Here is a 16082-nt window from a genome sequence, read left to right as displayed (position 1 = left end):
ATATGACTCCCAGATTACGTACCTTGACTATCGGTTGGGGAGGCGCTCCCATCTGAGGTGGCCACCACTGGAGGGACCAGTTAGGTTGCAAGTTCCCGAATGTCATCACCTCTGTCTTATCAGAGTTTAGTTTCAGACAGTTAGATGACATCCAAGAACTTATTGCCTTCATTCCCTCTTGAAAGTTGGCCGCGACTGAGATACCGTCGTTGTATACCGATAAAACCAGTTGGGTGTCGTCCGCATAGGTTGTTAGGGCAATTCCATAGGATTTTATAACCCTCGCTAAGTCCGAAACATAAATGTTAAAAAGCGTTGGACTTAGCGAGGAGCCCTATGGTACTCCACAAGGGTGAGAAAAGGTCTGGGAGGTGTAATTGCCCAGCTTAACTGTCTGAGGACGATTGGCTAAGAACGAGGCAAGGAGTTCTTTAGCTTTGCTTTTTATACCTAAGGCAGAGACACGGTCGATCAAGGTGACATGATCGACCGTGTCAAAAGCTGCGGAGAGATCTAAAAGTATTAATACCGCAGATCCTCCCCTATCCATTGTGGTCCTTATCTCATCTGCTGCTTTGAGTAGCACTGTCTCCGTTCCGTGACCTTGTCTAAACCCAAATTGGGTGTCGTCAAGTAGATTGTTGTCATTAATGAATTTCGAAAGTTGCGTGTTCATGATTTTTTCGAAAATCTTTGCTGGGAAGGGAAGACAGGCAATAGGTCTGTAGCTGGCGAGAAGAAGAGGGTCCAAAGTGGGCTTTTTTAAAAGTGGCTTCATAATAGCCTCCTTCCAAACAGATGGATAAGTGCCTGTTAGGAACATTGCATTACAGATTGTGGTCAGAGCAGGAGAAATAGCTTCCGGGATGAGATTCAGGATAGCAGGAGGACACGGGTCAAGGGGAGACCCCGATTTGGTGCAGGGAACAAGATGTTGAATATGTTCCTGAGTGGTCGCTTCGAAGGCTAAAAAGTTTGGTGAATTATTGATAGGGGGTGCCTTAGGGATAGGAGAAGGAGAGGAATGAGAAAAGGTCGAAAAGATGGAACTAACTTTAACCTCGAAGAATTTGGCCAAAGAATCCGAGAGAGACTGAGATCCTTCTAAGCATGGAGCAGGGGGTTGGACAAATGAGTGACCACCTGAAATAATTCCCCTACCGAGTTTTTAGCCTGGTTGATTTGGGAAGTGTAATAAAGGGTTTTTTCTGATGCAATGAGCTTTTTATAGTTGGAGAGGGCGCTTTTGTAAATCATTTTATCGGCAGGGCTGAAATGGCGGCGCCACTGCCTTTCCAGGTTCCTGCAGTATTGTCTCTGTTTTCGTAAGGGTTCCATGAACTACTGGGCTGAGGGGAGTTTTCTACTGCGGTAGGAAGTTTTGATCGGAGCTAACTTATTGCATAATATAAGTGAAAACGCTCCAACGAAAAAGAGAATAAGAACCCTTAAAAATAGTTTCTCTCCCATTTCTGGAGGTCCAGTAGAATCTGGGTCTTCACCTTGAAAGAACCCAAACACCTCCCCTCTTGCAAAGTCTAATTTATCCCAGGATAGTTGTTTGGGGATTCAGAAAGAGAATGGAGTGAGTGTTGATTTACAGTTTTGTATAGCGCGAACATGACCCAGAAGGGTATCAGAGCTCTTCACATAAAGGAAGGGAAGAACAAAGTAAAGGGGACATTGCAAAGGGAGTAACAGAGGATAATATAATGAACTAATAACATTGTACAAGGATGCGAACTAACATTACATAGTAGGGTATGGCAGACGATCCTGAGCATTACAGTTGTTAGGCCAGAAAAAGAGAGAAATCAAAGGAAATGTAATAAACAGATGTACTATGGCCATTGAAGGCAAGAACTTGTTTATTAGGTTTATTTTTACTTCATGTTCGAAGGCAGCCATCAAGGGGATTCTGCGGATTTCCGGTGGGAGAGAGTTCCAGATCTTCGGTGCCGAGCCAGAGAAGGCTCTGAGCTTCATTCTCTTTTTGCAAAAGGTCTGAGGTTTCAATAGGAGAGAATTTGCATTTCTTGATGGTCTACTCCCTCCTGATAATTGTGGTTTTTGAGGGCTGTTAAATGGAGGGCTTTGTGCATCAAACAAGCAATCTTTACTTTTATTCTTGCTTCATAGGGTAACCAATTTAGAGATCTTAGGACTGGGGATATGTGTTCATTTCTTCTTTCGGACATTATAATGACGGAACCCATCCTGCTATGGCACAAGCTCTGGTTAACCCCTGAGACTAGCTTCAATCGCAACACGATAACTGATTGCTTACAATTAGATGGGGTAAAGAGAGTTAAATGGCTGTCTGTGGTAGAAAAAATGATGAATGACATTGATCACCCAGAGTTCTTTAAAACCCCGCTTAGCATGGAATCAATCTCAAGGAAAGGGTTACGCAAAATGGTCATGGATCACCTAGAGAATACAAGATGGAATATGGAGAAAATAAAAAAGTCTGTCCTAGCCTACCAACATATCACTCCGGAACGGGGGCCCCAACTATATCTTATTAGAGATATTAATTGCTACGCTAGAATGCTCCTAACTAGATTTAGAATGGGTTCCTTTTTTCGATTAATCACATTTCCATCTTGTAACGATTGGTCGAGACAAATGTTGCCTTGTCCCTGTGACGACGTAGCTCTCCAATCAAATTTGCACTGCACTTTATTCTGTACCTTTTATCAAGTTCCTAGAAAAATTTTGCTTAAACCAATTCTTAAGAAGTGGGGTCTCCGTTCTTGTAGAGATGCATTTTATAGACTACAAAGGATGGATACCCCGGAAGTGATCCATACTCTAACTACATTTTTGAAATTTTTGGTGAAATTCAGAAACTCAATGTAATAAATAATTTGATTGTACATATTTTATAAACTGTTTTTAATGCATAGGGCTCTGAGAACTGGATGAAATTCTTAATATTATCTAATTTTGTATCAATGAAAGTGATCAATAACTCCCCTATTTTTATCATAATCGAAATGGCACTGTCTTCCTATGACTTACATTTGTATGTGTATTGTGTTCTGTATGTATTTTCATAATTGTATGCTTTTATGATATGAAAAATTTATATCGAAATAAAGCTTATTTTGAACCTTTGAACCTTTGTATTCATTTCTTTATGTGTCAGTAATCAGTCTGGCAGCAGCATTCAATGAATCCCTTAGGGGGACTAAGGTATATTAGGGGAGGCCACAGAGCTACCATATTTATTTATTTATTTTTATTTAAAAGGTTTTATACAGGCTGCAGGACCCAAGAGTATCAGAGCGCTTTACATAGTGATAAACATGAACATATTAAATACAATATATAGTTGACCATGAACAGGAAAGTTAAAATAGATCAAAACATTGCATTACATAAGTGATGGGGGTCAGGAAAAGAGGAATAGTAGAAGGGACAGGGAGAGTTGAAATTAGAGCTAAAGAGGGGGTGAGGTGGGGAGAGTGAGATAGAAGGGGGAGAGGGGTTGGGTAAAAGAGCGAATCAGAGCAGAGAGGTGATGAGCAGGGTCAAAGTCAGTAAACATTAAGAACCCCAATGTGTACAGTAAACATTAAGAACCCCAATGTGTATTGAGGAGAAGTACTTTGTGTCTTTTTTTGAAGAGAGGGTAAGAGGGGTTGCAGCGAAGGTCTTTGGGTAGTGAATTCCAGATCGTAGGGGAATTACCAGTGAATGCACGTGATTGGGTCTTATTACATTTAAGTTTAGGAGGGATAAGGACAAGGGAGTGTATGCTTTTCAGGGACCTAGTGCTCCCTTCTTTTTGTAGTTTGCTGAAAGGTAAGAGGGGGTGTTAGGTGAAGAGCTTTCTGCGTAATTCAAGCAATATTGTAGGTGGATCGACCTTCAATTGGGAGCCAGTTTAGATTTTTGAGGACAGGAGAGATGTGGTCAAATTTTTTACAGTCAGAAATAGGTCTGGCAGCTAGGTTGACGACAGATTTAATCGGTGCAAGGTGGACTTTAGGGGTGCCGGCCAGAGTGGCGGTACCATAGTCAATCCGGGATTGGGCAAGAGATTGGACAACGATTTTGAAATCATCAGCTGGAATGAAAGGTTTAACTTTTTTGAGGGTGCAGGGTGAAAAGAGCACTTTTGGCTGTATTTTTAAAGTGGCGATGAGTGTAAGATTCTGATTGATGCTGATACCTAGAGATTTGACAGAATTGGAGGTGGAGAGGGAGCAATTAAGTGCTTTGATGTCATTAATCTAGAGTTGAATGGGAAGGGAATTGTTTTTGGCATTGAAAAGGATGATTTCATTTTTTTTAGGATTAAGTTTGAGATGATTAAGATGGAACCAGGCTTGGACTCTAATCAGAGTGTCATTGAGGTGAAGGATGTCATCGTGGGATTTAATCTTGTAGTATAGTTGAGTATCGTCTGCATAGAGGTGGTAACTGATTTTGGCTTGTTTGAGAATGAGGATGAGGAGTTGCATAAAAAGGTTGAATAGGTATGGAGATAGGATAGACCCTTGGGGGACCCCGAGTGAGACGGGTTGAGGTTTGGATAGGCAGTAACTGAGCTTAATTTGTTGTGATCTATTCTGGAGGAACGAGGAGAAACCAAAACCAAAGCGATCTTTAAGGGTGTTAAGCAGGGTGGGATGGTGTACAGTATCCAAGGCAGCCGAAAGATCAAGGAGGATTAGTAGTAAGGATTCGCCTTTGTCAAGAGAGCGATGAATGTCATCAGTAATATTGAGCATAGTTGTTTCGGTGCTGCATCCCTTTCTAAAACCAGATTGGAAAACGTCAAAGAGATTGAAGGAGAGGATATGGTTATCTAACTGAGACAGGACACATTTTTCAAGGGCTTTAGAGAGGAAGGGAGGGTTAGAGATAGGGCGTAGATTGTTCAGGTCATTCAGGTCAGCAGTGGGGTTTTTAAGAATGGGGGAGATTTGACCTAGCTGAAGGGAGGCAGCAACACATCCAGAGGAAAGTGAGAAGTTGATGATTTCGGTCCATAGTGGGGCAATGATGTAATTGAGTTCTTGAACTAAATGGGCGGGGAGAAGATCATTGTAGTGTGAGGATGGTTTGAGTTTAGAGATGATGTTGATGATAGTGGTTTCGTAAATTGAATTAAATTCGCTTCATGAAGCGTTGTTTTTAGGAAGGTGATTGGTCCGGAATGTGGTCAGGATGGGTGAGAGTAGGGAGGGGTTGGGCGGGGTCGAGGTGTGAGGGGGAGGAGGAAAAAAGTGAATTGGGAGTATTAGGGAGGGTGAGTTGGATGGGGGAGGTTGGAGAGAGAAAGGGTGGGAAGAGAAGGATAGTTCAATGGTGTTGACTTTATTAGAAAAGAAGCTGGCAATTTCTTAACATCTTTCCACAGATGCTGCGAATTTAGGAGGGCCAGAGGACGTTTGTTTTTTAACAATGTTAAACAGTTCTTGGCAGGACAAGTACTTGAACCACCTGCTTGAAGTCCTCTTGAGGGAAGAATGGGTTTAGGTTGCTAAGAATCCTCATTTGGTGGTTACCACCCTTACACATCTTACTACTATTATTCGTCATGTTCAAGTGCGAGGCTAGGGTGATCCCAAGAGATTTAGCTGAGTCGATGATTAGAGGTGAGCATTTGAAAGGCAGTGGGGTATTTCATCCAGAGGTCTATTTTGGGAGTGTGATTAGGAGGAGATATGCGAAGGAATTCTGTTTTGGCGGTGTTGAGCAGGTGGTGGTTCTCAGTTAGTCAGTTGTAGGTAACCATCAAGGTGGAAGTGAGTGAAAAGAAGTCTTCAGAGGAGTTGATTTAAAGTTGTTTGTCTTCCACATACATATGAAAAAGAATGTTTATTGATTTTAGAGCATTCGCTAACGGTTCCAGGTAAATATTAAGGAGTATGGGAGAAAGGGCAGACCCTTGAGGAACCCCCAGGGAGACTGTAGAAGGCTAGGATAGGGTTTGATTCACCTTGACTCTTTGGGACCTATTGTGAAGGAAGGACGAGAATCATTGCAATACCAGACCGGAAAGGCCCATCCTGTGTTCCAGAATGGCTAAGAGGTAATCATGATTAACCATGTTGAATGCTGGGGAAAGATAAAGAAGGATTAGGAGGCAGGATTCATTGTGGTCTAACATTTTTAGGATATCATCCATAAGGTGAGTGAGTGCCAATTCGGTGCTGTGATGGCTTCTAAAACCAGATTGATGTTGATCCAGGAGATTGAAATTCTCAATGTGCGTGCAGAGTTGCGATTGCACGCATTTTTCTAGGAGCTTAGCCAGAGTGGGGATGTTGGAGATAGGACGAAAGCTTTTGAAGTCAGTTCTGTCCACATCAGGTTTTTTAAGAATGGATGAAACCTGAGCTGCTTTTAGACATTCTGGGATCTTGCATTGGGATAAAGAGGTGTTGACAATCTTTGTCCAAAGGGGCATGAGGGCAGCCTTGCTTTCTTTGAAGACAGACATTGGCACTGGGTCGCTTAAGTGATTAGAAGTGTTGATGCTAAGAAGAGTTTTGTAGATGTCGTTTTCACTGAGGGGAGTGAAGGAGCCCCAAGTGGCATTGTTCTTGGTGCTAATACAAAGAGGCCTTAGACTCGTCGAGAGGGCAGGATGAGCCACACTATCAAATGATGTAGAAAGGGCCCTCTTAGATTCAAGGTCAAGACTGATGAGTTTAGTTTTCTCCATAAAGAAGATGGCCAGAACATTGCATGGAGGTAAATTGTCTGCTCAGTCAAGGTGTTAGGGTCCTTTCACTGATTGCTGTTTGACAATTTCAAAAAGTTTCTTAGGGTGATTTGAGGCTTGAATAAGTTGTGCTCTGAAATAATCGGCCTTAGTAGTCTTGTTTTTTTTTATTGTAGGAGCTCCTAGCCAATCTAAGGATTTTTAGATGATCCACGCAAGCTTTTGGTCTCCATTGACGTTCAGCTGCCCTTAAGTTGCGGCGTTCAGAGTGGAGGCATTTTTTTGTTGTAGAGGTGTGAATGAATCCATGATACCAGAGTTAGTAGAGTTATAGAAGTCAGTGAGATCATTTACATCAGTCATGTCATCTTGGAAAGACAAGGCATTTTTACATACGATAGATAGACATTTTCCATTGTTTATTTTCTTTGGTTGGTCCCTTTTCCATCACACCTCCCTGTTAATAAAGAAGATGCTGTAGTGGTCGGACCAATCACAAGGGGTAATGTCCTCCAATGTGATGGTATTACCTTTTGAAATGATGAGGCCCAGAAGTTCTCCTTTATTGTAAGTTGGCCAGTCACAGAATTATGTACGGTCCAGATCAGATAGGAATGCGTTAAGGCAGATCACTGCTTGGTCATTAGGTTTAGAGCAGTGAAGGTTTAAATCACTGAGGTAGATTTGGGATACTGAAGGGTCATCATTGGAAGAGATGATTTCTGTTAGTTGTTCGATGAAGAGGAAGTTATCGCCAGGAGGGTGGTAGAAAGTATGAAGTTTGCAAACTGGTAGGTGATTACTAGAGATGTTGAGGCAAAGGTATTCAACTATGGATGAGGTGGAGGTCTCAATGAGGGAGACGGATAGTGTGTTCCGGTGTATATGAGCTAGACCACTGCCCTAATTTGTAGTTCTGTATAAACTGATTATGTCATGACTAGGAGTCACTTAGAGGTCTAAGATGGGGCGGAGCAAGGATTTAGCCATGTTTCCGTGAGGGTGATGATATCAAGCCCATTGTTTTGGATGAGGCCGAAGATATCTGAAGCATGCTTGCTTGCTGATCTACAATTGAGTAGTGCGCATTTCAGATGTGTAGGCGTGTGTGATATAGGAGACTGAGTGATGCTCACTTGCTTGAGGTTGTCAATATTTACGACTCTGCAGTTGTTAGAGAATCCCTTGTGTGGGTTGGTGGGAATGTTTTGAATTTGGGCCATAGGGACCTTGTCAGTTTGTAGAGTGATCGAGTAATAGTGGAGTAATTCCTCGATGTCACTGGTCACAAGTTCGACCATCATCCTTCTAGGGCAGGAGGGGGCATTAGGGAGGGGTAAAGTTTTGGAGATGGGGTGCGACGAGTGCTGATCAAGGCCAAAGGGTGTACTGGTGGGGACTGTGGGCACCATTCCTAGGGAACTAAGAGAACTGAGAAAGGGTAGATGGTCAAGTAAGAGGGCTATCAGTTCATGGAATTCGTGAGAGAGAAGGTTCAATTTGAGAGATAAGTTCTCCAGACGTTCCACCAGGTCTGAGTGTTGCTTCAAGGAAAGGAACTGAGGGGATGGAACCTGTGGAGAGGGAACCCTCAAATGATATCTGGATGAGGTAAGTAGGAAATGCGAAGGTCCGTGGGAGGGGATGCATCCTTAATATCTTGCGGGAACCCTGCTTGATTGGAAGGAGTGGTAGGGGATGGAAGGTTGGTGGAGGTCCAGTTGTGTGTGTTGTGTAATGGAGATGCTCATAGGGAGGTTGGTGTGTTAGGATAAGGAGATATCATTGATGGCAGTCTTATGTGCTCCGTCGGTAGAGAAGGTTTAGAAAGTGAGGCCCAGGATGAAAGAGCACCGGCAAAGAGAGGGGGTGTATGTCTTGAGAGGGCATCCCGATAAGGGAAATGCTGAGAATGTGGCTTTCTCACAGCGAGATGAGTGGAAGATTAATACCGCCACCCGGCTGAGCTGGTGTAACGGCCGGATTCTCGGACCAGATAGGATCAGCTTCTCAGAGCACCACCAACCCAGCCGGAACGTAATCACCTCCCTCCTCAGGACGTATTTACAATAGGTATCTACACCTTGTACCTAAGGATGGGGAATTAGCAATACACATGCATAGGTTTTCTACAATATCACACTCACACCAATTAGTCTCGCGGCAGCTTAGGCCCAGACTAGTCTACTCTGAGGCAGTTCTGATTAGCTACCATTACACACTGATCACAGTCAGTGCCCACCCGACAAGCCGCAATCCTGCGTGTCTAGACACCAGTCTCCTCCCTGGTGTTCTCTCACTCACATTCTGAGCCGCAATCCTGCGGATCTAAGCACCAGTATCCTCTCTGGTGTTCTCATTACTTACATCCCAAGCCGCAATCCTGCGGGTATCGGCACCAGTGTCCCGCCTGGTGTTCTCATTAACGCCGCTTACCAACGGCGATCACTTTCCTATGAATACCATTGGAAGGAATCTTTCATTGGCTACTAGGGATATGATACTACAATATTATAGATCACACAACAGTTTACCGAATTAGATGATGTACAATCTATTCTCCACTTCAGGGGCCCCTCTCTCCCTCATTGCTCAGTCACTCCTTACCTGACCGGGAATTACATCCGTTCATGAAAACAATGCCTGACTAGAAGAACAGGCTACCCTGATTGAACAAGAATACGAGGCACATGCTGGTTCACTAAGAACTGGGGTACTTTATTACAATGATCATAAAAACACAATACTATACTATAACATATATCCTGCAAAGGAAAGTAAAAGGTTAGAATGTGCACACTATGAAACAAGGATTGACATCACCTTATTAATGTGAAGTCTGGATTCAGCAGTCATCTAGGTTCCTTCTCGTCTGTGCCTTGGCTCGTCTTAAGGTCACACCTCTGCAGTCACGGATACACGTCTGCACCACTATGCTCTGTCTTCTCTGCTTCCCTCCAAGTCACGGGAACCTTCCTTTTATTAACTGCTTTCTCTCTCTCTCTCTGGCTGTTCTGCACTACTCCTCTCTCCTCTCAATCACGGACTATCTTCACGTTTCTGCTTCGATCTCATAACTCGGTTTCAGCCACTCTGGTATTCGTTCTTCTGACTAACTGCTTCACTCAAAATGCTCTGATCTTATAGGGCAAAGCTCGCCAGCTGCTCCAACTAAAATAACTTCAATCTGTCTAAGAGAGTATCAGCTTCTTGGTCTTTATCGGACTTCAAAATGGCGACTGTCTGCCTGGAAATAATTAATGATTCAGAAAAGGGGGTGGTGATCACCACCCCCTTTTCTGGAAATAATTAATGGCATTGATGCTAACGGCTAGCTGCCGCCTACAGACTGACTGATTCACTGCCTCATGCTTTCACTAATATGGAAGCTTGTTCCTTCATGGAAAGTCACGGCCAGTAACCTGCCGCCCACCATATTCTTGTACCTCCCCGTACCAAGGACACGTTTCCAGCCGGCCGGCCTGATGTTGTGTCTTCGGAGTGGAGAAAAATACAGTCTTTCGATAAGGGCCAGCCTGAGCCGGTTCTCTCCAAGTGAACAACACCTCGTAACTAAAACATTACATTTGACCTAAAAGCATCTCAAGCTGCCGGGGCAGAAAGCAAGATGGAGTCTTTCCCGTTTGAGGCCTACAAGGCCCGAAATAAGCATAACTCCATAGAAGGTATACTAACACTCTTGCAAAAGGACGGATTATCACTAGTACTAATGAATCTATCCCCTAACATAAGTTTATAAGCCCTGATCTAAGGAAAAGGGTACGGACATACATTACTATGCCTTATGAATAGGCCCTGTCTATGGTTCTAATCCTTGCACTAGAATGATAATAGACTGGAGTCACCTCCAATCATCTTCTCTCACAGGAGGGCCGAAAAAGTCGGTCAGAACAGCTGGTCAATTGGCGAGTGAGGCTACTATAGGGGTTTGAATCCCCCCGAAGTCATCTATGGGGTGGGAGGAATTATGCGAACTAAACGTAGTGGAGGGAGGCGTCATTAGCATTGTCAATGTTGTGCTCTTATTAATGCAAGGTAAGCTTCAAAGTATTCTAGAAGCCCGATTTGTAGTGTATAAATATCAGCAGACGGAACCAGACATTTTCAAATATATTTTCTCAGAGCCTCAATAAAGGTATTAATTGCCTACATACACAGCTAGACCATTTCTCCTAACTTGATGAGTGAAGCCGGAGAGGTAGGAAGGAATAGGGACAATAGAAATGACAAGACAATCCCATAGGTATAAGCACCATAAAAGTTCTTCCTAAGCACCAGCAACCTGGTATCTCCTACAACTTTCCATCTATATCTCTCATTACCCAATGGTAATTAAAAAACGATATCAAGAGTATTATCGTTTTTACAATTGTTGGATACACATGTTAGAAGAAAAATGGTAACTAAAAACCTTAGAAGTAAAGACAAAGAGGCAAAGGAGTATTAACAAATCCATATCAGAAGTCCCAAGCAAAGAAGTAGTTAAAAAAACATAAGCAGTTCAAGGTATCCCAAGGGATAAGTCCATGTCTTGAAACTCAAGACAGAAAAAATGGGAAAATGAACATAGCAAATTCAAGCAGAAGCATAAGACAAAAAAATCAAGGTAGATACATTGGTGAAACCAGTATTGGAAGGCTCTATGATGGGGTAATTCATGCTGTACTTAAAATGGAAGAAGGCATAAATACCTAATTGTTCTTAGATCATACAACACAAAAATCAAATTAATATCCTAAGTTTTAATTGTATGCCTGTCGGGAGGTAAAACAGCAAAAAGGCTTTGCTCATTAAATAGGCCTAAAATTCTATCATTATTTAAACAAATATCTCACCTAACAGATGTAAACACATTACATTGCAGGTGAAGTCAATATGAGACTTCTGCCATTGAAAATTGCTGTAATAATAAATGATTTAGTAGAATTATACAACATAGCTTTTTTTTAAAATTGTTTTATTTACATTTATTACTACAAAGAGTAAGAACATATTAGCAGAGTCCAAAGTGCTGAATACAGGAGACAAAAATGGAAAAATTTGGGTAGGGGGGTAGTATGGGAGGATACCAGGGACAATAACAGTAACATATTACCATGCAGTCATTATCCAATGTAAATAATATGTGTTGATAGTTGCAGTCACAACAGTTCCATTGAGTGTACCAGACATTGCATAAAGGGATGCCATTAATCCGGCCATGAATTGCTGCAATAAAAACTTCCCAGTGGCGGTGCAGATAATTATTAGTATTGCCAAATTCACGCTACCTGGTCTAAGGGACAAACTGACGAGTCTTTGAAAAGATATGACATTTATGGCATTAATGCTGATGAAGGTGAGTCAGCTTCCAGTTGTTGTTGCCAAGATGTAAATGCTACCCAGATACTGTTGGGGCGAGGTCGGAGGGTCATGAGTTCTCATTAGTTAGACAAATGCTCTTGTCAGAATGTGAAATCAGACAATCATTCTTCAATTGTGGTAGCAGGCCTTTGTGCTCAGTGAATGGCTACTTTGCGCTTTGCCAATATAAGCAGCATGGCGGTGAGATGAGGACATGTGGTGAGAAAGTCTGTAACATAGCCCAGAAGACCTAAAAGAGTGGGTTGTCTCGCGACCGGTAATCATTTGGATGTGTGCATACACTTCCCTTCAGAAAGATGTGATCTCCGGGCACTGCCAAGCAAGGTGGAGGAAGGAGGCCTACGGGGCCCCACAGCGCAAACAACATGAATCAAAGACTAGCCCCAGTTAAAACAGCTGTAAAGGAGTGCAATAAATGCCATGTAAAAAATTGATGCGAATTAACCTTAATCTGTAGTTTGGGAACGCAAGCTCTAGGTGTTAGCAGCAAAAGGACCACTGTGCATCTGTGATGTCAACCTTCCATTGCTCCAGGACTTTAATCACACTGACCAGGGAGGAGTATTGCATAGTATTGTAAATGCATGTTATTAGTTTGCATGGGGAGGGAGTAGTGAGGAATGTGTTCTAGCGCTGGGAGGACCGGGGTGGATCGGTGAATGTTTTGTTTATTACTCGGTACGATGCACGGAGTTGGTAACATAGTAAGGTGTCTAGAAAAGTGGTAGGGAAGGACTCCACAGCCTGTAAGGATGAGAGGAGCTGGCCTGTGGGTACAGATCTAAGAAAAATTGTATCTTGTCCTTATGTGTGCGAGTACGGGAACTCATCTAAAAGTAGTGGTAGCAGGGCATGATGGGCCCGTGGGATAAAAGGGGCATAGAGCTGTGTGAGTTTAGCTTGTTTCCTAAAACCCTGCCATGCCCCTCACAGAGATTCCAGGGTATCTATATCCCTCCCAGGGTACCTGTAAGATTGATAAAGTGCTGTACTTAGAGGGCAGGGGCGGCTCAGTCTGCCCCTGCCCTCTAAGTACTTAATGTAATATTTAATGTCAGGTCTGGAGCACCCATTCCACCTTGTGCCAGTGGGAGTGTGAGAAGTTCCCAGGTTACTCTAGGTTATTTACCCGCCCAAATTAGAGTGACCATGCAGGATTTTAAATCGTTAGAAGAACTGAGATATGAGCGGAAGCTGAATATTGACAAATAAATAAAGGAATTAGGGAAGATGATAATTTTTTGCTATTTCAATTTTGCCAGCTAGTGATAAGGGAAGCCAGGACCAAATGACTGTCCTTTCCTCCAGCCACATCATAGCCCGGCTGTAGTTGGCTCTCCATAGCACCTTTTTGACTGAGCCATATTACCAAGTACCTGGCTGGACCGTCTGCCTACCATAAAGGGTATTCAGTTGTAAATTGTCGCATGTGTCCGGTGAGGAGAAATAAAATGGATTTGGCCTATTTTATGTGAATGCCTGAGTAGCCACCAAAGTAGATCACTTCTCACTTCAGGGGAGCTGGGTTATTCTCTCAATCGCAGGGATATTGTGTGATGTTGTCCACATACATTGAAATTACCAACCCTCTGGTGGCGAGACCAATGGCTCTGTTTGCTTGGTGTCAAAGTGGGCTGCGAGCGGCTCCATCGCAATGGCAAAGATGAGCAGAAATAGTGGCCAACCTTGGGGCGTACTTCTGGAAATCAGGAGGGGGCAAAAATGTGCCTTTCCAGGGACACCAGCGCAGTAAGGAGTATGTAAAGTAAGCATATCTGTTTAATGAAAGTAGGGATAAGACCAAACTGGATCAGAAGATGAAAGAGGTATACCCATTCCAACATGTCAAAAGACTTGCTGGCTTCGAGCAGTGGCAGCCACCACAGAGACCCGGGGGTGAAGGTGATGCTTTACTGCAAATAACATGCACTGATTATAAGATGTGGAGTGGCCCAGAATAAAACTTGACTTATCAGGATGTACTATCATAGTTAGAAGCGGTTGTAGCCTATTTATAAGGACCTTAGCATACATTTTTTGTATACATGTATTAAATAAAGTCGTTGGTATGTGACACAGAGGTTAGCAGGTTTCCCGGTTCAATTAGTGAGATGATAACTGCTTCCCTTAAAGAAGGCAGCAGGAGGGGGGCATGGCTAACTGCCGAGTATGGAGGTCGCCTCTTGAGGGAGCTCCGGAACCCGGCAGTAATTATCCTGCTTAGCTGCCGTATTCTGTGGAGTTTGCAGCCGACTGGGACTGGGCAAAGCAGAGCACAGCCGGTACCGACCATCGGAGCGACCTTTGGGCTCCTGTGTGACCTCGACTGTGGAGCGGGGGCAGCCCCTTGCTGAAGGGCCTGAGGGACGGCGTAGGACCTAGGCGGACCGAGCTTAAAGTGTGGAGTGGCCCACAGGGGGTCGAACAACTCCGGGAGGTGCACAGAGGTCCTGCGGAGGGCAGCCCTGGGTGGTGCTGCAGGGACTCGGTGCAGCTGTGTGACAAGATCAGAATGCTGCCCGAGATCAGACGCGACCCGAGGAGTGCCTCTCAGCAGCACCGGGGCTGCGGCTCGGCCCACACAGGCCTATTTTGCCTGGCGGTGTGCAGCGGGATCTCCCTGCTGATGAATAAAAGCAGGTCACAAACGGGAGGCACCATAAGGAGGCTGTGAGCGAAAAGACCTTGTGGTGCGGTGTGCACAGGTCCTTGGGGCGGTACTGCAGCCTGGAACTTTTGTGTGGGTCAAGAGCTGACTAGTGGTGCACAACTGAGGTGGCAGTGCAGAGCAGCTTAAAATAAGGAAGGCAACCATAAAGCGCTGAGGTGCTGGCGGTGGTATGACTGACAGAAATCTGCCTTAGAGAGCCGCCATAGCGTGGGAAGCCTGGAATGCCCCCAACCCCTACCCTCCGAAGACGACCTGCGCCTGTGCAGGCGGACAGAGCCGTGCAGTTGCAGCAGGGGTGAGCCGACCAAAGTGCTGTGCAGGGAGGTGTGAACCAGTGCTTTGCAGGCCCGAGATAGACGGAGTGCACTGCTGAATATCCCAGGTGCGGTAGGCGGGACCATCAGGGACCACTGAGCAGCAGAGGATGGTCTTGCAGAGATACAAGACAGTGTATGGGCATAGGCCCACAAAGACAGGGAGTGCAAATCCATTGCCGTTGTAGGGGACAGGGCGACTGACAAAACAGTGATGGGGCGAGTTAAAGGCAAGAAACAAGACGTAGACACTGGATTCGACCATGTCCAGATACTGCAACATCCATGGACGCCTCTCAGCAGGCCCGCTGCGTACAACCTACTAACGCAGTGGAGACATCAGACAAGCTGGACTTAATCTTACAAGAGGTGGGAGATTCTAGGAAAACTATAGAGACCCAAATTGGCGCCCTCACGACTGGTCTTTAGCTGCTTCGGGCCTATCACGTCAAAATCCCCGACAAGGTGAAGGACCACACGGTGCAGCTGGATGACGTGTCCCCTCAGCAAGCCCAAAACACCGTGAATATCAAGCAACTACAGACCCAGGTCGCCACCCTAATGGACCGTGTGGAGGATGCAGAAGGGAGGGCATGGAGAAACAACATCCGCATAATAGGGATGCTGGAGAGAAGTGAGGGGGCCGATGACTTCGGAGGGTCTTTCAGGTAAATTTTGCATCGACTGGCACATAGGATTCCTACGGGCCGTCCAAAACTGGGTCCCCGCCGCGACCACTCATAATTAAGTTGCTGAATTACAGAGACCGAGATGTTCTGCTTCAGAAATCAAGAGAGGTGTCTCAAATTAACTTCAAGAACACCAAGGTCTTGTTATACCCAGACTACACACTTCTGGTGCAGAAACAACGCTCCTCCTTCTTGACAGTCAAGAGAAAACTACAGGAACTGAATCTACAGTATGCCCTCCTCTTCCCAGCAAGGTTGAGGATTATTTATGAGCGGAAAACATACTTCTTCGAAAGTCCTGGTGACATGGAGGAATGGTTGGAGGTGATGGAGCCTGA

The sequence above is a fragment of the Lissotriton vulgaris genome, chromosome 8 (genome assembly GCF_964263255.1).
Source record: "Lissotriton vulgaris chromosome 8, aLisVul1.2, whole genome shotgun sequence".
In the NCBI taxonomy this organism is placed as follows: Eukaryota; Metazoa; Chordata; class Amphibia; order Caudata; family Salamandridae; genus Lissotriton; species Lissotriton vulgaris.
Note: the sequence above shows the minus strand (reverse complement) of the source record.